Genomic DNA, 7500 nt, shown 5'->3' with positions numbered 1-7500 from the left:
AATCGGGCAACTCTACCACGGCCTCCGGAGACATGACACCAGGAGCGCCTTCGTTGTACACGTCGAAAAGGACGGTCATCTCCCTAAGTGGTCCCTGGCCGCCATCATCAAACAAGATCTGGCCCCACGACATAGGAAGATGATAGAAGCGGCGTTGATACAGTCAACTATCAACGTGAACCCCGCACCGGGGAGCCACCAACTATCCAAGGTCGTCGCGCGACTGATCATTGATATGACCTCAATAACATATATATATGTCATTCTATAATTCATGTGTACTATGCCCTGATGAAGCAGTAAAGCGAAAAGACCTCGGCATATTCACATGCTTTCCTGTGTTTTCCTTCGTTATTTCATTTTCAACTTGTTCAGCATGAATCCTTCACACACCCGCACACACACACACACACACACACACACACACACACACACACACACACACACACACACACACATATATATATATATATATATATATATATATATATATATATATATATATATAATTACGCCCTGATTCCTAATATAGAAATTATTATTATTTTGTTATATTTATTTCATTTAATGTATACTGATTTTGTTTCAAGTGACGAGAGAGATGCGCAAACGAAGCGTCCTAGTCAAGAGTGTTTTGTTGACATTTGAGAGAGACCCGTGGGGAAACCAGGTTGTGGTCGGTGGTGTGATCTCTCACTGTTTTGTTTGGTTGATTGTAGCGTTATTTCTTCCAAGTTGTGATTCTTGTGGTGCTTATCGTGGATTCGATGGGTTCAGCAAGGTTTGGTGGATGTATTTGATCTCAGTGATAGGATTAGTGTGATATTAACGGAAATAGTTAATGTGTTCCTACATTGAGTTTAGAGTCCATTGTTTACACTTGGGAAATAAGGACAGACAGAAGGGTTACTTCATATTTCCATGCTGTGTGATGTGATTTGCCTACTCAGGTAGTTTACTAAAATAGTTAATGTTTGTCTCACAGTGTTTGGAAAATCCATTTATACGGGGATTGGAATACGGTTGGAGGTGCTAGTGAAAGATAGATTATTTGTTTTTGTATCAGTTATCTGAAGATTCATATTGTGTTTATTACTTCTGTTTTGTTAAATGAAGAAGACAACTTTATTTTAATATAGTTTTGAATTGTATATATATATAATTGTTTCATTATACGAAGTTGAACAATTAATGCTCTTGTATCTAACATCAGATTAGATCACAGTTGTCACAATATAAAGGACATTGTGGCAATGTTATTACACCACTTTTCAGTGTTACATCAGGTGTTAAGTTTTCAGAATAAAGAAATGAAATTGATTCAACACAAACAAGGCTAATAAAAGTAAGTATAGGAGAAGTGGTCGTAATAATATATATATGTATGTATGTATATGTATGTTAATATATTGCATATACAGTAGCACACAAACCAAGTAATAAGCTCACAAAGGAATGAATTGAAACAAATCCATCGTAATGTAAAAATGTCTCATCAGTTAAAAAATCTAAGGAATCTAGTTGATCATAAATGTTGCAACATTACAGATCAATCACACATTTGTTACTTTAAGATTAGTGAATTAATACAACAATATCATATGTGTATGTAAAAAAAATATATCTTCACTTATAAGGAATAGAATTACCTCAACCAAGGGAAGTGGACACTTCTTCCCTAAAATAGTCGTTTTCCAAATATTAGGGGCGTATTTAAAGTCCGTTACAGATGTGTTTTTCCAATTACAAATACTAGTTTGACAGAAGATTAAATGATTCATGAATCTATAACTATATTTCATAAATGCTTTCTGAACTGCATACACACTGACTTTACGCTCACACTGGCGTTTCATCAATAAACGGTAAGCCTTGGATTTGTATATACATCCCAGTCACTACCCGTAACAAGCCGCTAGAATAACGCAGTGATCAGCGTGCCGGCCTCCCCTTCCGTGGTCGGCAGATCGAGCCCCGGCCAAGCGTGTGAGTTTCCACTGTCGCCTGACGATCACTGCCGTGTCTGGGCAATACAGGGGGGGAGGGGAGGGGGGTGAAGACCAAGCTCAGGTCGCGTCAACACTCGCTGGCACACTCTCTCACGGGTCAGCAACCGCTGACACAGGCGGGCTCGCCATAATGCATAAAGCCCGGCGAAGCATCTGCTCCGCAAATCTGGCTTATCCTTACCCTTACCCATCATACATAAGCTGGATGACAATGTACATCCGAACAAAATAGAAAGTTGTTCTTCATTTTCTATAAAATTCAGTTTCTTGCCCGATTATTATTCAGTCCTAACCGAATCAACCAAGAAATGGTCCTTTGCGCGTAATTTCAAGCAGCTGCGAGTAATCGTCATAAAATCATCATTATGAATGTAACTGTAATAATAATAATAATAATGATAACAAAAAAAAAAATATATATATATATATATCTATATATCACTGATACCGACTATTGTTTTTGCGAGTTTAAAGCACTATGTAGCAATTGTTATTTTTACATCATTTAGTTGTAATGAGAACCCTTGTTCACACAATCATCACTATATCCTGAATATAAAATTGTTTATACCCAAAATCACTCTTACCAAAAGGAACATGAAGGAAATATGTATTCGCGTGCGTGTGGAGGCAAGCACTTGGTACAACAGAGAGCAAGTCGGTATAAAAGTTGAGAACCACTGTTTTCAAACTTCGTACTTGTAAGCATATTCTACATATTTATTATTAGGAAAACTTGACACGCAAGTATGAAATGATTTCACCATCATGTATATGTGTGTCTGTGAATGTTTAATCTATATATATCCATCTATCTATTGTTATTATATATATACATATATATATACATATCATATATATATATATTTATATATATATAGTAGATTCTTCGCCGGACTTATGTGCACTGTGGAGGGCCCGGTCTGTGCCAGCGAGTGCTGACTCGTGAGAGACTGTGTCAGCGATTGCTGACCCGTGTGAGAGTGTGCCAACGCGACCTGAGCTTGGTCTTCACCCCCCGTATTGCCCAGCCACGGCAGTGATCGTCAGGCGACAGTGGAAACTCACGAGCTTGGCCGGGGCTCGACCTGCCGACCACGGGGATGTGAGGAATGGCAGAGGCAACGAGGGACATCGAAGGGAAGTGGCAACTCCAATGAAGTCAGGACATGACGTCCTCTAAGCCCTCAGGGTAACACGACGGGGATGGCTAGGATCTACCCTGAATCTTGCTGCCGATAAGGATTCTCTTGTTCGTCGTTCTCCTTTAAATCTCGGTAGATAATCTGGTTCTGGGCATCGCTGAAATCTGCAGATATTTCGGTATCCACCTGAAAGAAAAAATCATGTGGGGTATCTTGTATGAAGCATAAATTTAAGAATCATCTCATCCGATGGCCGCGTCAAATCATGGACAGACAATGTCCAAAAGATATAAATGTCATATGTATTTTCATTGAATATGTTAATTAATACCTGGAAGCAGCGGTTATATTGGAAGAGGAGTGGCTGTTTCCTGTAGAGAGAAAGTATTCACTGATTATAATAAAATAATACTTTTTTTTCGCTTTGTTTTATTTCAATAGGGATTATATGTAAAGTATATCCTCAAAAGACATTTATGATATATTTTTTTCAAGATGAGTATATGTACTGTATATAATCTCATGGTTTGGCATGCATAATTACTTAGCTACAATACATACTTGCATATATATATACAAAGAACATGTACATATAAACGTGTACTGTGCATGCATACTTATATACATGCAATTCAAAGTAAAACTAACACACACATACACACACACACACACACACACACACACACATATATATATATATATATATATATATATATATATATATATATATATATATACATATATATACATATAAATATATATATATATATATATATATATATATATATATATATATATATATATATATATATATATGCTACTTTGTACTTACTTGGGATGTTCCTGATTGTGTTCGAGGTTTCCGGGAGACTGAACGTCTTCTTTTCTCTGCAAAGATGAATTTCTCATTTAAAATCGAAAAGATAACATTACTATAAGGAAGATCAAGTGAATATCAATCGTTACTCTACTTACAGGAAAGATACTGGAGGCAAGGGAAAGTGGAGGTAGAAAACCCGCTGTGGCAACCCCACATGAAGCGGGAGTAGCCGGAAGAGGAAGCAGAAGACACTACTTACAGAAAGGCAATGCAAGGATGCATGGATTCACTGCATAGATGTTGACATGCAACGATTCAGGTACTAACCTCTTGCTTGCATATCCGGTACTCAGATGAATATCTCTTCTTGTTTCCTCTGCAAAATGACACAAAGAAATGCGGATGGTACCTTTCACGGTAGTATTTTTTTTTACATGTGAGAAGGAAATGTACATGTGTATAGAAGCTATTGCTTTCTTTTTAAATATATATGTGTTAAACGTATACATTATGGATATGAATAGATGAATCTATAAAATACATATATAAGATAACATGGGGAACAATTTTATCCTTTGTAATGCTACGAAAAGGAAGCCAAAATGCCGAAGTTTGCGGATGGCGATTCGGAGAGGGGGGCGTTAAGGAGGGGGAGGGGGAGGGGGGCTGGGTATGTTTGGGGGGAAGGGGAAGGGGTATACTGGAGGGGGATGAACTCACCGGGTGTACTTCTGTGTGTATTGGTCTGTATGTTTGCGAATGATTGGTTGATAGCTGGTGGAGCAAATACTAATTAAGATATGAATTATTTAACTTAATTCCTTGACCACTTAACTAAATATATGCATATATATACATGAAGACGACCTTCTCCATTTCTTCTCTACCCACAGTAAGAGAACTAAAGAAGGAGTTATTGTTGGTTTCTTCTTTCGAGCATTTAGAATCTGCAGCCCAGAATCTCTAGAGGAGGAAATCCAACATATACAAAACACTCTCCTACGCCTCCGTTACCCCCGAGGTAAGCTGCTACACCTGAGGCGCAAGACTGAAGATAATGGACAGACCGAAGAAAGACGGCCCTTAGAGAATTATTCATCCACATTCGGAGATGACTGATCTGTTGGAGGCCGTAGCGGGACGCACAGTCAAGATCGCCGCCACATCGGAAAAAAAGATCGGCGACATTGTCAGAGAAAAGAGGTCGGTCCATCATAGGCCCCGCAGCCAGGTGTATAGTATACCTTGCGGCGGATGTGACAAGGTGTACATAGGTGAGACAGAACGCGGACTCCATGAACAACGAATCGGGCAACTCTACCACGGCCTCCGGAGACATGACACCAGGAGCGCCTTCGTTGTACACGTCGAAAAGGACGGTCATCTCCCTAAGTGGTCCCTGGCCGCCATCATCAAACAAGATCTGGCCCCACGACATAGGAAGATGATAGAAGCGGCGTTGATACAGTCAACTATCAACGTGAACCCCGCACCGGGGAGCCACCAACTATCCAAGGTCGTCGCGCGACTGATCATTGATATGACCTCAATAACATATATATATGTCATTCTATAATTCATGTGTACTATGCCCTGATGAAGCAGTAAAGCGAAAAGACCTCGGCATATTCACATGCTTTCCTGTGTTTTCCTTCGTTATTTCATTTTCAACTTGTTCAGCATGAATCCTTCACACACCCGCACACACACACACACACACACACACACACACACACACACACACACACACACACACACACACACACACACACATATATATATATATATATATATATATATATATATATATATAATTACGCCCTGATTCCTAATATAGAAATTATTATTATTTTGTTATATTTATTTCATTTAATGTATACTGATTTTGTTTCAAGTGACGAGAGAGATGCGCAAACGAAGCGTCCTAGTCAAGAGTGTTTTGTTGACATTTGAGAGAGACCCGTGGGGAAACCAGGTTGTGGTCGGTGGTGTGATCTCTCACTGTTTTGTTTGGTTGATTGTAGCGTTATTTCTTCCAAGTTGTGATTCTTGTGGTGCTTATCGTGGATTCGATGGGTTCAGCAAGGTTTGGTGGATGTATTTGATCTCAGTGATAGGATTAGTGTGATATTAACGGAAATAGTTAATGTGTTCCTACATTGAGTTTAGAGTCCATTGTTTACACTTGGGAAATAAGGACAGACAGAAGGGTTACTTCATATTTCCATGCTGTGTGATGTGATTTGCCTACTCAGGTAGTTTACTAAAATAGTTAATGTTTGTCTCACAGTGTTTGGAAAATCCATTTATACGGGGATTGGAATACGGTTGGAGGTGCTAGTGAAAGATAGATTATTTGTTTTTGTATCAGTTATCTGAAGATTCATATTGTGTTTATTACTTCTGTTTTGTTAAATGAAGAAGACAACTTTATTTTAATATAGTTTTGAATTGTATATATATATAATTGTTTCATTATACGAAGTTGAACAATTAATGCTCTTGTATCTAACATCAGATTAGATCACAGTTGTCACAATATAAAGGACATTGTGGCAATGTTATTACACCACTTTTCAGTGTTACATCAGGTGTTAAGTTTTCAGAATAAAGAAATGAAATTGATTCAACACAAACAAGGCTAATAAAAGTAAGTATAGGAGAAGTGGTCGTAATAATATATATATGTATGTATGTATATGTATGTTAATATATTGCATATACAGTAGCACACAAACCAAGTAATAAGCTCACAAAGGAATGAATTGAAACAAATCCATCGTAATGTAAAAATGTCTCATCAGTTAAAAAATCTAAGGAATCTAGTTGATCATAAATGTTGCAACATTACAGATCAATCACACATTTGTTACTTTAAGATTAGTGAATTAATACAACAATATCATATGTGTATGTAAAAAAAATATATCTTCACTTATAAGGAATAGAATTACCTCAACCAAGGGAAGTGGACACTTCTTCCCTAAAATAGTCGTTTTCCAAATATTAGGGGCGTATTTAAAGTCCGTTACAGATGTGTTTTTCCAATTACAAATACTAGTTTGACAGAAGATTAAATGATTCATGAATCTATAACTATATTTCATAAATGCTTTCTGAACTGCATACACACTGACTTTACGCTCACACTGGCGTTTCATCAATAAACGGTAAGCCTTGGATTTGTATATACATCCCAGTCACTACCCGTAACAAGCCGCTAGAATAACGCAGTGATCAGCGTGCCGGCCTCCCCTTCCGTGGTCGGCAGATCGAGCCCCGGCCAAGCGTGTGAGTTTCCACTGTCGCCTGACGATCACTGCCGTGTCTGGGCAATACGGGGGGGGGGGGGTGAAGACCAACCTCAGGTCGCGTCAACACTCGCTGGCACACTCTCTCACGGGTCAGCAACCGCTGACACAGGCGGGCTCGACATAATGCATAAAGCCCGGCGAAGCATCTGCTCCGCAAATCTGGCTTATCCTTTTCCTTACCTATAGTACATAAGCTGGATGACAATGTACAT

At 38.5% G+C, this 7500-nt stretch overlaps 2 pseudogenes; both read left to right on the top strand.

Annotated features, from left to right (window-relative positions):
• The window catches only part of LOC147470459 (uncharacterized), a 966-nt pseudogene extending 695 nt beyond the window's left edge, over window positions 1–271 (top strand).
• Window positions 272–4529: 4258 nt separating this feature from the next.
• Window positions 4530–5550, top strand: LOC147470458 (uncharacterized; annotated as a pseudogene).
• Window positions 5551–7500: the final 1950 nt, after the last annotated feature.

Source organism: Penaeus japonicus, unplaced genomic scaffold (genome assembly GCF_977035675.1).
Source record: "Penaeus japonicus unplaced genomic scaffold, GWHDUDI00000001_assembly GWHDUDI00000015, whole genome shotgun sequence".
Lineage (NCBI taxonomy): Eukaryota > Metazoa > Arthropoda > Malacostraca > Decapoda > Penaeidae > Penaeus > Penaeus japonicus.
This window is presented reverse-complemented; position numbering and strand designations above follow the sequence as displayed.